General features: G+C 38.0%; 1 pseudogene; it reads right to left on the bottom strand.

Moving 5' to 3' along the window:
• Positions 1-860: 860 nt before the first annotated feature.
• On the bottom strand, positions 861-959 carry LOC132310813 (small nucleolar RNA R71; annotated as a pseudogene).
• Positions 960-16,102: the final 15,143 nt, after the last annotated feature.

Raw genomic sequence — 16,102 nt, 5'->3', positions numbered from 1 at the left:
TTTTTGTCATAATAAAACTAGTTATATTGACAATAATTTTGTCGCAACATGGACATATATTGCTATGATATTTTTGTTACAACAAAAATAGCTTATACTGACAATAACTTTGTCGCAACATGTTATATATATTGTGACCAAATTTTTTGTCACAATAAAGTAACTTATAACGACAATTTTTTTGTCACAACATAAGATGTATATTGTGACAAAACATTTTGTCATAATGAAATAGCTTATTGCGACAATTTTTGTCACAAAAGATTATACATATAGTGACAAAAATTGCTTTCATCACAAAATAGTAACAAACAGCAACAAATTTCATAGGTTTGGAGGTTTTAAGGTGACAATTTTTTAATATTTTACGACAAATATTTTATCGCAATTTTTATTCATTTTGTGACAAAATATTTTGTCACAATATATCTCACCTCTAGTGACAAATCAACATTTGTCACAAAAAACATATTGTGACCGGCTTCTAGCGACAAACTGGTGACAAATTTTTTTTTGTCGTGATAATCTTATCGCAACAAAATATGCACTTTTAGCGACAAATTCGTTTGTCGCCAAAGACCAAATTTGTTATAGTGTATACAAATGCTTCCTAACTATCAAGGACTTCCAAGTAAAGAACCTTACAAGCATTTGGATGAGTTTCTTGAAGTATGTTCCACTGTAAAATACATGGACATGCCGAAAGAGGTCTTAAAGCTTAAACTTTTCCCATTCACCCTTAAAAATAAGGCAAAATATTGGTTTAACAATCTTAGGCCTTTTTCAATAACTTCTTGGGCAGAAATGCAACAAGAGTTCTTGAAGAAGTACTATCCGGTTTCTAAGACCAATGCCATGAGAACTTCAATTAGGGAATTTTCACATGGAGATGGGGAAACATTTCATGAGGCATGGGAATGCTTTAATGAATTGCTTAGGAAGTGTCCATATCATGACATGCCCAAATGGCAGTTAGTTTAATATTTCTTTGAGAGCTTATCGGATAATTACAAGGGCATGGTTGATGCTTCCATGGGTGGCTCTTACATTGATAGGCATGAGGATGACGTGTGGCGTCTTTATGAGAGCATGAGTGATAATTCTTTATATCGTACTTTATCTTCGAAGAATGGTAGAAATTCTAGTGGTAGGAAGAGTGTTGGCTTACATTAAGTCAACCACTCCAATGAAATTGCCGCCGAAATGAAATCATTATCCCAAAGGATTGATCAATTTTTGATCAACCAAAACTCGGTGAATCAAGTATCTTCCTTCCCTAACCATTCTTATCATGCATCTAATTAGACCTGTATGACTTGTTCAAGTGTTTTACATTTTACTTTCAATTGTCCCCATGGACATGTGCAAAGTGAGCATCATGAACAAGCAAATGTTGTTTTTGCTAATCAAGGGAACAATCCTTATGGCAATCACTATAATCCTAGTTGGAGGAATCACCCGAATTTCTCTTGGAAAAGCCAAGGGGAGGGCTCAAACCCTTCCCAAGGTGGTTTTCAATGAAAGTACATTCCACCTCCAATGCAAGGCCAAGGTTCCCATGGTTTTAGATCATTATACCAATCACAAGGAAACCAATTCTCTAATTCTCATTTTCCTAATCAACCATTATATTCCCAAGGAAATGTTAGAAGTCTCGCTTTTGAAGAGAAAGTTTTGATCACTTTGGGCATTTTAGAGGCAAACACACAATTACTTCATTCTCACTCTCAATCTATTGCTAAGCTGGAAACCTAAGTAGGGCAAACAGCTAGCACTTTAAATGCTAGAGAGAAAGGAAAAATGCCTTTGAATACCCCATAAAAGCAACAATGTGTTGTGGAGACTCATTCCTCATCGGAAGTTCACACAATTGAGCATGTCAATGCGGTGACTACCTTGAGAAGTGGAAAGGTTGTGGACAACCAAGTGGGTATGTCCAATGAAGAGAGTGAACCGGTGCAACCACAAGTTGACACCTGTCCCGTTTCATATTATATTCCTCCTTCATTGCATATACATGATTTTTCAAATGAGAATGTGTTGAAAAGTGATTTTGAAAAGAAAGATTTGCGAAATGATTTGAAGACTTCTTGTATTGAAGAGACTTCAAAGAAAATTTCTGAAAAGGTTTTTGAACCAAAAGCTCCATTCCCGAATGCCTTAAAAGGATCCATTTCAAATGACAAGCAAAAGGCCAAAGCAAATGAAATCATAGACGTGTTTAGGCAAGTGAAAGTTAATCTTCTATTTTTGGATGCAATCAAGCAAATTTCGGCTTATGCCAAGTTCTTAAAAGACTTGTGCACCCAAAAGAGGAAGAACAAAAACCAAACACCTAGAAAAGTGGTCTTAACCGAACAAGTAAGCTCAATTTTGCAATATAACACTCTTCCAAAGTTTAAGGACCCTGGTTCACCTACCACTTTATGCATCATTGGTGATCATATCATTATCGGGCTCTTCTTGACCTAGGAGCAAGTGTTAATCTTCTTCCATACTCGGTATATGTCAAATTAGGCTTAGGAGACGTGAAACCGACGTCGGTAGTTTTACAACTTGCCGACCGATCCATCAAAAAGCCTAGGGGTATCATTAAGGATGTATTGATTAAGATTGATAAATTCTTCTTTCCTGTTGATTTCGTTGTCATTGACACGGAACCGGTCCCAAATCCTAAGAGCCAAATTCCCGTTATCCTTGGCCGTCCTTTCTTGGCAACCGCGAATGCTAACATTAATTGTAGGACGGGGATAATGAAGATCTCATTTGGCTACATGAAGGTAAAGTTAAATATTTTCAATCTAACGCCCAACTCATTTGACAAGCATGAAGAAGTGAATGTTGTAGAGAAATGTCATGACCTTAAAAGTGAAGGCATTGAGTTTTTGAGCGAGACCAAAGTTTCAAAAAGTCCATCTTTAATCTTGAAACTAAAGAGAGTTGTTTCAAAATCTTGTTTTGAAAGGGTATAGAAGCCCAAATACTGTCTTGACCAAGGACCGAGAACGTCTTTTGAGCTTAATCCAACAAGTTCCTTAAAGAACCATTTGTTGGGTGGAGTTCAAAGCACTTATCACCCCATTAACGAGGGGATGTACTACAAGATGTTTGATCCGGGCTAAAAGAGCCCAACGTCTTGCTAGAGACGCTAAAGACTAGCAAGACATTTCGTAGAGTGCAAAACCCAATTCCTCCCTCATTTCTATCTTTAATTTTATTTCTTGCGAAGTCTAGATATTGGCTTTGGTCATATGCATTGCTAGGAACTGTGATTAGGATTGCATGCACTTTTATGTTAAAATTGAGCATTTTTCATAAGTTTGATCGATCTCAAAATGAGTTCGATCGATCGAACTTCCCCTGCATCAAACCTACATCCAAATCACTCTCTGTCCAATGGTTCGAACAAAACCTACATATTTCAACTCTCTGTCCCATCGTTCGAACTTGTTCCTAGATCGATCTAAACTTCTTCAATCGATCCAACTTCATCTTGGATCGATCTGCAGTTCCAACACTTAAAAAAATTTTGAACCTGCATCCATCTGTATCCAAAAGCCTCTCTGTCTCATCGATCAAACATTTCTTCAATTCTATGCATTTTTGATCGATCGAAGGTATTCCGTCATTGATCTTGGGGAGATCGATCTTTGTTCTTTGTTTTTTAATTTGGACTTTGTTTTAAATTTCAAAAATTTCAACAAAAAAAAAAAAAAAAAAAAAATACTTTGTCACTTAAGAGGAGAGATCGATGTCAGTTCGATTGATCTGAGATTCAGTTCGATCGATTGAACTGGCAAGGGAATGTTTTTAAAATCGATTCAGGGTCATTCGATCGATTCCACAAGAATCGATCTCAAACCCTCGTTTCCCTTTCGCCGCTGCATCCCAACTCTTCTCCATCTCCGGCGAGCATGCCAAGCATCGAGTCACTCTCTCTCCTCTCGGATCTTGATTCGCATCTCACCCCCTTCGCATCTCCACTTCTCTCTTCACTCCTGTGAGATTCGAACCTCATCTCTTTGATTCAATCTTAGATTTGATGTATACATGCTCTAAATGATAGATCTAAGTTGTTTTCATTATGAATAACTCCATTGATGAAACTTTGAGCTCTTTGTATATATATGTATGTATATGCATATATGTTTTTATATTTTTCGTGATTTTGATTCAATTTTTGGAATATGGGCCGAACCAAGTGACCTAATAGGTAGATTTGTTATGTTGATAGGCCCACGACTATGTTCGTGAAGGCCCCGTGCCATCCACATCACAGATCTGTGACTTTTCTAGTTTCACTTCACAATTCGATTGATCGAACTTTTTATTCGATCGATCTATAACAGATCGTTCTCACTCATTTTTGATCGATCGAACTTGAATTGATCTCACATTTTTGTGATCGATCGAACTTCACAGATTTATTTCATACATCTCACACACCATCTCTTGTGTTTCATGCCATCTCATACATGCCCAATGCCTGTGTTTTTCACATTGGATGCATTCTATACTTATACTGTCTAGCATGTTTCACATCATGTCACTTATTCCTTATCACTTAAATAGATTCATGTTCCCTATCTGTTTTGTCTATCTTATTTGACGTACATGATTCTATGAACTGTGCTCTAATTCTTTATATCGGCACTGACTTCCTTTGCAAGTTTTCCTTTTATTTTGCAGACCATGGCTAGGGTCAAAACTGTAGCTCGCGGACACTATCACCGCAGGGGCAGGCAGAGTTTAGATGACGAGGCCAGTCCATCTCATGCCTAGGAGCTCACTCCACCTCAGTCTGTAGCTGACAGCCGCCTACAGTCTTTAGACGAGGCATCTTCTTTACAGGATGATACTGAGACTGAGCACATTCCATTTCCACTACCATCGCTAGCTCAGCCAGCCCAGGAGTTAGACCGGCCATTACATAGATACTCAAGCCTTCGAGTGGCGCATGAGTCGGTCTTCGACACAGACTTCTTTTCCCGATCGATGCTTACCCGGTCAGCATATGATGATATTTTCCTTTAGGGCATCTCAGCCATACTAGCCCCTGTTTCATACCCAGTGTACTCGAGGTTGGTCTGGATGTTCTTCCAGAACCTCCGGCTTGCCCCGAGTAACCTGGCGGAGCTGCGGACCACCATTGACGGCTACCCGATCCGCATCACTATGGACACATTGTCCAGATCTTACCAGTGTCCACATGTCTGCCCTTCAGAGCTACATGACACATATCCCACTCTTTACAGGCCATCATATGTCGACATGGCCATTTTACTCACAGGTCACTATGCCGGTGTCGAGACCTATGCCACCCGGACCTATCTTCTAGATGACCTGTGGTTTTTCGACTCTATCTTGTTCCGTAACATCTTTATGGTCGGCTATAAGATATAGAGGTGCGGCGACTATCTGATAGCTCTGTACGCATTCTATACAGGGCATTGGCTATCTATCCCAATGCTCATCTGGAGCGTCATGATGAGGCTGTATGTCGACCAAATCAGCAAGGCCAAGCCCAAAAGGTCTAAGTGTTTTCCATTTGGCCATCTCATCACCCAGATTCTACGAGACCAACGCTATCCCTTCCAGCCACGGGAGCAGACTGAGTCTGGGGCCTGTTCCTTCAAGAAGAAGGATTGGGATAAGAGCTACAATGCTCTTATCAAGAGTCTGAGGGATGATGCTGTAGAGGCAGCTGAGGAGTTAGAGGCAGAGGAGCAGGTGGCAGCAACAACAGACCCAGCAGCGGATGATATACCAGTCGATTTGGCTGCCGTACATATAAACATCGATTTGGAGCAGCCCAGAGCAGTACTCTCCAATTGGGTCACCCATTCACAATGTGGAGTAGGCTTAGGATCATCATTCTCCCACTCCAGCGGTACCTGAGGCTCCAACACAGACACCCGGCTTTAGAGAGCGACTCCAGGCTTTGGAGGATGCTGTAGTATCTATCTGCGCCGACACGGTCTCTATTCGAAAGGATGCTGTCTCCATCCGAGCTGACATTACATCTCTCCGTACCGATGTCATGGCTGCGTTGCGAGACTTATCTCGAGATATCCGTGGAACACGCCCTATCCGTCCTACCTCATCTTCTTGATCTCTCTATTCTTTTACTTCTATCATTTTTAGATCTGTGATACATTATTACTGTTACTCTATTTTTGTCTATTGGCCCTGATACTGTGTTATGACGTATATTATTTCTTTTTATACATGCTATATATTGGATGTCATACCTTGTATTGATATATCTGTTTGTGATTGACTCCATCAGGTGCATCCCAGTGACTTCAGTGAAAGAGAGTACTGCACAAAATTTTCAGGACCACCTTTATACTTCTCTCTATTTTTCAGTTGCTATCCCATTTACACTTGCATGTCCACTGTGCACTGTTATTATCCCTTTTGCTATCTGATAAGTTTTATCCAAGTGCCAAATTTCAGGACCACAGTTAATCCCAAGTTTAGGGGGGCTATGCCACCCACTTTGGATATTTCTGTCCCAACCATTCTTTGCCTTAATTGCACTGGTATACTCTTTCCTTTTGTTCTCTTTGCACATTGAGGACATTGTGCCATTTAAGTTTGGGGGTAATGGTGCTTTGCAGTGTTTGTTTTTAAATTCAAAATTTTGAGCATAACTTGTGTATTTGAGAGATTTTCTATGATTGGTTCATAAATAGCTATGATTTTGATCTTTTGAAGATTATATTGCTTAAAATTTAAAAATTGCTTGACTTGAGAGTCCAATACTCCTTGTTTGCCTTGTGGATGCCATTTAGGAGTAAATTTTTCGAAAAATTGACATCTTACTTACACTTGTGGTCCACATCATCATGATTTTGTGACTGTTTTGAGATTCACTCTAGGATTCTACACTAGCACAGGCGCACACTAGCATTCATTTGTGGGGTACATGCTTTGTTGATTATTGAATTGGTTATATCCCAATTGGGCTAGCAGTGCATTGAAAGCTTTCATTCTTGATAAAGGTGGATAACAACCCCTTTTCACTAAGTAGCCCAGATTCTAGCCTCATCAAGCACTGAACTTCTCGCGCCGAAAGGTGGAGGGCCCAAACTCTAGGTTAATAATTGGTTTTAAAAAAAAAAAAACAAAAAAAAAGAAAAAAAGAAGAAAGTTGCAAAAATCAATAAAAAAAGTGAGGACTTCTCCCAAAATGTGAGAAGTGAGAAATGATTAGATGGAGATTGTCTTGATTTGTAGTCTAGTTGATTTGAGCTTGTAAGTCCTTAGGGGTGTTTGAACACCTAGTGCCCTAAAACTGTTCGATTTGGGAGTCATTGACCTGACGCTCGACCTCATGGATCACTAGAAAGCTTAATAGATCAACACATTGCACCATACTTCTATCTTTGATCCTAAAAAAAAAAAAAAAAAAAAAAAATTCGAGTGAAAAGAATAAGCATAACTACAACAATAAAGCTTTAATAAAAGGTCCACTTTTTGTCTTGATGATCGGTACTAGATTTGTGTGCTAGTTTGAGGGTAAGGGTGTGATCATTTCTTTAGTTGGCTAAGATAGCAACATATTTGATGCCAGTCCATTTAAAAAGGATTCTAGTGTTGTTTTGATTTTCATAATCATTTTCTTGATGTGTAGAGGACCATACTTACTTGTTTGATGTTGAGAGTTTGGGAAATTGCTTAGAAATGTTTGAAAACTTGCATACTTAAGGTAGTTTTCTCCCAATACTTGTTTGCAATATTGGTGTCTCTTTTGAAATAATGAGCTTAATGTTTTTGGGTATCATTTCTGGAAACCCTCACAAGACTTCACTCGTCCACTAGGGGTAACCTAGGGGTTTAAAAGGCTTGTTGCATGTGCAAAGTGCAACCGTGTTCCCTACGAATGTGGCGTTATCCATTTATTGCTTTCCAGTTCATAGTTGTATAGTTGTTCATTTCATTTCTTTACTTTGTAGTTCATTGCTAAGGACTAGCAATATTTAAGTTTGGGGGTGTGATGAGCGCTAAAAAGTGCGTATTTAAACCCATTAAGCTTAGGTGTTAAAGGACCTTTATCTATCTTATTTTCCCGCTTTAGATTGATTTCGTATTAGTTCCACTTTCAGGTACTTATCCCCAAAATAAGCTAACTCAGCCAAATAAGAGCAGAAATGAAGCAATTCTGGGATGAATCAAAAAAAGGAGCAAATTAGAGCAAAAGGAAGCAAATGGTGGAATTTCAGCAACTTCGATCGATCTCAAGAAAAGTTCGATTGATCCAACTTCCATCGATCTCAGCACTTCAAGATAGATCCAGGCCATGATGTCATCTTCAGAGATCCCAAAAGTTCGATCGATCTAACATCATTCTCTGATCGATCGAACCTTCTTGTCCTTATCCACATGCCAGATCCTATCCAACTGTACCACTCTACCAACCACTTTTGTCCTTTTCCCAAAAATATCTTTAAAATATCTCATATTTGTTTTTATTCAAAAAGGCGCCGCCATTGAGGATTGATCTAGCTTCAATTCGATAGATCTCAGCCATGTTCGATCGATCTCACCTCAAGTTCGATCGATTGAACTTCCCAAATCCCGAGAAAAATTCAAATTCTAGCTCATTAAAAGTTGTCTCATATCCAATCATTAGAGGATTATTGGTGTACGAGCCCAGCTCATTTGGGGTAATTTTTGACCTACCTATATAAGGAATATGAGCCACTTTTACACATATAGATATACTTAGAGAAAAGATAATACTTAGTGAGGAAGAAAAGGGGAGGAGGAGGCTAGAGACACCATTGGAGACTCTTCATCAACCAAGGAGCAGATTTCTTCTATGGAGCTTGCCCTTGAGGGTTGGAGGACATCATCCATGAGTGGCTAGACATCTTCTTGGGGGCTAGAGTTAGCCCTAAGCATGCTTTCTACTTCTTGATTTATATATTTTTGAGGGGATTTGTATTGTGATTCTTGTCTTGACACTTATATATATATAGATCTTATTTATTCAATGATTTATGTGGTTTAATGCTTCCAATTGATCATTTCATTCTATCCATATGTCTATGTATGCTAGAATAGATGTTCATGTGTTTGTTTCTATTTCTTGTGTTATTGATGCATGTCTATGTGTATTGATGCTATAGATTTAGAGATTGTCAAGATATAGTGCTTAATGGCATGTTCTTATGGTTTATTTGATGGTTCATACTCATTTCTTGATGGATTGTACCTCTCCCTTAGTTTAATTAGTTTAATTTCATGTTATTAGCTTAGTTGTAGTGTAGTTGTTAAATGGGAGGACAATCTATGCTTGTTGTTGATGTTCCATACTTATGAAAGTAAGTGACATATATCTCTAACTTTGTGATGTGTTTGGTTGTGAGCTTAAAGAAGGGATTAATGGCTTAATTTGATATGTTGTGCTATCCACCATGTTGCTTAGACAATATATGCTTAATTTGTCATCTATACTTGTTGAAACAACCACACACACACTCTTTGTTGTAGAACATGTTTTTCCCCTCATTAATCATTCATTAAAGGTGTAGAAAAGCTATACTTAGTGGTGATCTCTAAACCCCAAGATCTCTCTCTCTCTTTCATTCTCTTTATTGCATTATTGTTTACTTTAGTTTAAATTGCATCTTGGTGTAATTCAACCACCAACCACTATTTCGATCACTTGACCTACTAACCCTAATTTTGATTCCTTAACCTAGTACGACCCACAATCCCTTGGGACGATCCCTACTTACCCTAGCTACATTTTTAGTAAAAGGTAGTAGTGGCAATTCTAAATGTAAAACTTGGCCACATTCATCATAGTTCTACACCGCCGCTATCTTTTGGCGGTGTGCACAAACTGTTGGGATTCAGAGTGACGACCTGGGAAAGAGACCACCATCCGTCCAATACTCTTCTGGTTGTGATGCATTGTTTCCTTCAACCTCTAGCTACCAGAAGTCCTCAGTTACCAAAGTGTATACCAAATGGTGGTCCAACGTATATATTGATCCATTCAAAAATAAAAGACCGACCTCACTGTCTACCAAGTGTATAATTTCTCCAAGGAACCGCCAAACAAAGTCAGAAAAGTTATCATTAATAGACCCAAGTTGAATCCTATTTCCAGACAAGAAGTTATTAACAAATTACAACACCAACAATATCATTACAGGTACGCCAACGGAGCAATTTCTATCACCAGCAGAATCTCGTCACCATTCTCAATTGTTAGTCCAATCAGATAAAGAAACTGACAATGAAGACTGTAACTGGAAACATGTAGGTGTAAATAACTTTTCATATGATCGGGTTGTTATTCCTCATGATTTAAACTGTTTGTTTGAGAGAGTTAATAGCAGTTCGGAACCTATCCAAGTAAAGATTTTTTTTTTTTTTTTTTTTTTTTTTTTTCCAGACAAAAGGCAATGAAGGCTTTCATGGAAAAGATGTTATTATGGTTACTAATCCTGTATGCAGTGGGGAATCTATTTATGGACCATATGTATTTGATTTAGCAGTTAAAAGAAATTGTGCAATTACTCAAGATGAGAACAACCCTCTCTTATAAGAGGTGGAGTCCATTGAAAGGCAGTCACAACCCCAAGCCTCTTTGATTGAGAAGGATGTCCAAAGCCAACAAATGATTATGAATGTTGAAGAGATTCATTCAACTGTTATTACCTTATTGACTAAGAGACATCACTTTCGGGATGCCCAGCCATCTCACCAAATCACACCTTCTGCAATTACCTTTGACTCGAGGAGTGCCATCTCTAAGATTAAGCACACAGCGGCCAAAGCATTTGGGAATATCATTAAGAGTAAAGTGAAGTGTACCCTGCTTTCGAAGATTCCATCTCTTAACCAAAGTTTGACGAGATCTTTCTTGAAATTTCTAAATAATGTGTGGATTTTTCGAAGTTCCGCTATAGAATTGATGCATACATTTAGAATGGTGAAAAATATAACAAAGTTTGATTCAAGCATGATCATGCCTTATCTAAAGAAGTACACTCTCGATGTTTAGCCGATGTTGGTTCTCACCTTAAAGAAGCTCTTGCTTTAAATTGTACAGATATGAAACAAGTTCAATCAGCTCAAAAAGCTCTACATAATTGTGAGAGAGAAGTCAAACTTTTGCATGCTTGTATAGAAAGACATAAAGCCACCATTGAAAAAACTAATAACCGAATTTTCCAAAGAAAAGCTAACATTGCAGAATTCCAGGAGGAACAAAATTCAATCGAAGAAACCTCCGTTGTCACTGATGATGATATTAAAACCTTGAAGTTCCTGGAGAAACTATTACAAAATGCTCAAAATAAAATTGAGGATATTCTTTTGTTGCCTTAATGAGAAGTTTTTTTTTTTTTTTTTTTTTTTTCACATACCTTGTAATAAAATATTATTTTATTATGACAAAGCAATGAATTTGACTTGTTTATTTTGCCATTCACAGTTTATACTCTTGCGGGCCAGGAGTGAGTCTTTTTTATCATATTGAACTTAGAATGAAATTCTAAACTGCCTACATACCCTCAAACGAGGGATCAAGTCATCACGTAGTTCAAAAGAGACAAATTTTTTTTTTTTTCTTTTTTTTTTTCTGGCAGACAGTTTAAACTCGTGTCAAGGAGTGTCTTGATTTTTTTTTTTTTTTTTTTTTTTTTTTTTTTTTTTTCAGGTAGACAGTTTAAGCTCGTGTCAAGGAGTGCTAGATTTTTTTTCTTCAGGTAGACAGTTTAAACTCGTGTCAAGGAGTGTTATTATTATTAATTTTTTTTTTTTTTTTTTTGGGAGATAGTTTACACTCATATCAAGGAGTTCTTGATTTTTTTTTTTTAGGTAAACAGTTTAAGCTCGTGTCAAGGAGTGCTTGATTTTTTTTTTTTTTTCTTCAGGTAGACAATTTAAACTCGTGTCAAGGAATGTCATCGACAGTTTAGGCTCATATCTGGGAGCACCATCGACAGTTTAAGCTCGTATCTGGGAGCATTTCAACTTTAATAATTTTCTTCAACTTTACAAGAATCAGATGACAATCCAAACCTATGCTGAAGGGCACGGACTATCTCGTCATTACTTTGAGGATTTTCTTCTTGGTTTCCTTGACTTAATGCCCCTTGTGGTTTTGCACTTTCGGTAGAAGTCATTGTTGTAACATGGTGCGTTTCTTGATGCAAGTCTTTCGAGATGATGCTTATAATGAAAGATGAAGCTACTTCATCATCCGAGTTATGAAGTTTATTGTTTTCTTCTTCGGACTCACTTCCTTCATCTTTCGAAGCCATTTTTATCTGATTGTACTCGGAGTAACAATCCATGAACGAGAGAGCTTCATGCCCCGTGGTTACATCTACAGTTAGCTCGAGGATGGGAAAAGGAAAATCATCTTTTGGGCATGCCTCATTTAAATCCTGAAAGTCCACACATATTCGAATCTGTCCATTTTTCTTCTTTACTGGAACAATGCTCGAAATCCATGTCGGATATTTAACCTCACGGATGAACCCTACGTCAATTAATTTATTGAGTTCTTCCTCTATCCTCGGAACTAGCTCTGGATGGAAGAAATATTGACGCTTCTTAATTGGACGTGTCCCATGTTTGACAGCAAGATTGTGCAATGCAATTTTAGAGTCAAGACTGGGCATATCTTTATATGTCCAAGCAAAGACATCCTTATACTCAAACAATAATTGAAAGTAATCATTTTCTTCTAAGGGGTTTAGGAATGACCTAATGAAAATTGGTCTGGGTTGATTGTCAGTCTCTAAGTTGATTTCCTTGAGTTGATCAACGGTAGCCTGCCCCCCGTCTTCTAGTGTTGGTGGAGCTTTCTCAATGTCATCTGGTTGTTCATAGTCAGGTTCTTCTTCAACAGTGATGTGGTACAAAGTTACCCAAGATGATTCATCAGTGTCTTTTGCTCCATCCACTTCTTCTGATTGATTAGTGAATACAATGGTTTGCCTTCGAGCTTTTAGTGTAACATCATTGGTAACATTTATCTCTGTCTTACATTTCATTTGCGAGGGCACTTGGCTCTAAACTTTACTATTGTTCACCATGTCGATGTTAACTTTCTCTGACTTTCCACTATTGCTGCTTCTTAGCGGTGTATCTTTAATAGCACTAATCCGAGAAAATACTAACTTTCGAGATTGAGGTTGTGGAGATTTTCTTCCTTGGTCATGAAAGCTCATTCTGTTAAAAACAAAGGTACAAGGCAAACTATTGACATGAGAGCTTGAGACATTTGACCTTTGGCTTGACAACCTGTTGAATACAGATGGTCGATCACATGGAGCTCCTATACTGTCGAAGACTGATTTTTGATGCATAGTCTGTTGGTTTTGTTCATCTTTGACTTCTTCAAACCCAATGTAAAAAGTGTTTGACTTCTTATCCTTTTTTGTGATTTGAATTTGAAGTGGCTCAGGTGCTGCAAAACTGAGACCGAACTTAGGTGGAATGATCTTATGCCCTTGTTCTTTTAGCTTTTTCTATGTCTTATTGAGGCCATGCACTTTCTCACCGGTGACCTCAGAATTCAATTTTCCAAGGCTTGTAGGATTTGTAAAATCATACCCTGCTTTAGCCAAAAGTTGGTATGCTTTAGGATCGAATCCTTCATCAGTCCTTTGTTTTGGAAGTGATCTATGATCGACCATAAATTAAGAAGGCCGCACGAACCCTTTTAACTGAGGTTTGAAAGGCGAAGACTTTTGAATCTTAGTGAGAGGAAGAGTTAAGTCTCATTTAAGCTTTTGCATATCTTCTTTTTCCTTAGTTTGTGACATTTTCAATTTAAATTCCTTGGTTTCAATTATCTCGATGACAGGTGCCTGCCCTTCTTGTCGTTGAAATTTTAGAACGTACTTTAAAATAGGTTTCGTTCAATGTGCTTTTATCGAGACCTCTCGCGTTTTATCTACCTTTACAATATCTATCACTGAAACATCTAATGGATCACTTAACCATTTTTTTGTTTTTGTAGATTGAATTTCTTGTGTAGATGGATAGATTGGGATGGGCATTTCCGAAGGTGTTGATAAGCGCCGAATATTGCATATTCAAGCGCCCTTAATTGCATTAGTTAAGTCCATTGTTCGTTTAATTATGTAGATTACTTTCATTTGCATGTTTTTGTATATTTTCAGGTCCATTGGCCAAAAAGAAGCAAGAAGGATGCTTTGTGGAGTTTTGGCCATCAAAAGGCACAAGGCTGAATTTCTGGCAGCAGTAGATCCTGAACTTTGCTCGCCATTTTGACCTTGAAAACTCGAGAAATGGACTTCCCTCATAACATGACATATTTAGAGCTCTGAATCAGCTTTCCAAATCTTCAAGCGGTTCATCATTCGGAGTTTGGAGCAGAGAGTTATGATCTTCTTATCAGAGGTACTCAGAACTGCCTGGCAGCAATGAATTTCTGTCTTTCTCTTCAATTTCGACCAACCAGACTTGAGAATTGGATCTCCACCAAAACATAAAAGTTTTAGAGCTCTGAATTAGCTTTCCAAATCTTCAAACGGTTCATCATTCGGAGTTTGGAACGTTAGGTTATCACCGTTTTACCAAAGTAGGTCCGGGCGGAGCAAGGCAAGAATGGAGCATTCTGCTCCAATTTCGAGTGCTCGAGCCCTTATTGCGAGTGCTCGAAATTGGGGCAGAATTGCATCCGGAAATGGCCCATTTTCAGCCACTTGCATCTTGGGTTCCTCAATTGTAATTTTCCTCTTTAATGGTTGGTTGGAGATGTTGGTTGGTGGGGGTTTTTAGAGCCTTATCTTGACAAGAGAAAGGGAAGGAAGGACACATTTTTTTTATTAAGCTTCATTTTGAGAGGATGGAGGAGAGGGAAGAGAGAAAGGAAGAGGGGGTTCTTGGAGCAAAAAGAAGGGAGCTCGAAAATGGAAGGAGGATCCATGCTTCTTCCTCCATCTAGGGCCACCATGGGTAACTAAACCCTCTTGTAGGGAGGTGATGAAACTCCTTCTTGTAAGCATGTATTGTTTTTGATTTACATTTAGGGATGTAATGTATATATATGACCTCTCCATGAACTAGAGCTTTATTTGATGTGAAGAGCTTCAATGTCTATTAATGATCATTTTGAGTTTAAGATCTTGTCTTAAGATTGTTTCCTCTTATGATTATTTTGCTTCCATTTTCATAGTGACAATGAAGATGAGTTTATGGAAATGTTTTTATTGGCATGATGCTTGGGAAATTTGATAGTCTATAGCTTAGGGTTCTCTTTTGATAGATTATTCTTGATTCCTAATGTCATGTGCTTCTACTATGTGATTAAGGGCTTGATAACTCTATGCTTAGTGAGTATGTCTAAGGTTGCAACCTAGTTTAGGTAATCAAAACATGCAATACTTTGATAAGTTATTCTTGCCTATTGATTTCATAAAAAATTCTTGAAGGTAATGTAGCAATTTTATGTTGTTGTATTTCATGGTTATGTGTATATATTATTCCCCAAGTAAATCATGTATTAACATGCTTATGGATAGGTAGTGGATTCACTTCCCTAGCCCTCTCTGCCTAGATCTCCTTCCTTTACATTTCTTGCATTCTTGTTTTATGCATCTTTACATTCCTAGCTTTAGTGACAAACCAAACAAACATTCTATACCCCTTCATCATCCTAAGAATGACTCTAGACGCTTAGGTTGCCATAGACTAGCGCAGTTCCAGTGGTTCGACTTACCCGACCAATAGCCCTATTTTACAATGATTCGTGCTATTGCGAAGGTTGATATTTAATTGACCAACCGATCAATTTTTAGCGCCGTTACCGGGGACTGCAAACGGTTTAGCGACCAAAGTTCTAGGGTTAATTTTAGTTTGATTGTGAATATTGTGTCTTGTGAATATTCCTTGTGTGTTTTGACCATCTTTGTGTTTTAAGTGTTGTAAGATTCTAGGGACTCGAAGCTCGCCGTGGGAATGCTAGCAAATTGTAAGTCTAGAGGACCCCAGGTAAGTCTTGTGACTTCTAGTTTCGAGTTGTGAATATTATGCATGTGTTAAATCTAGTTTTAGTTTAGTTGTGAAGCCCTTGTCGAGGCTATTTAAATTGTGTATT

This window comes from Cornus florida, unplaced genomic scaffold (assembly GCF_030987335.1).
Source record: "Cornus florida cultivar Cherokee Brave unplaced genomic scaffold, ASM3098733v1 CherokeeBrave_3.0.0_Hap2_Chr05, whole genome shotgun sequence".
NCBI lineage: Eukaryota > Viridiplantae > Streptophyta > Magnoliopsida > Cornales > Cornaceae > Cornus > Cornus florida.
This window is presented reverse-complemented; position numbering and strand designations above follow the sequence as displayed.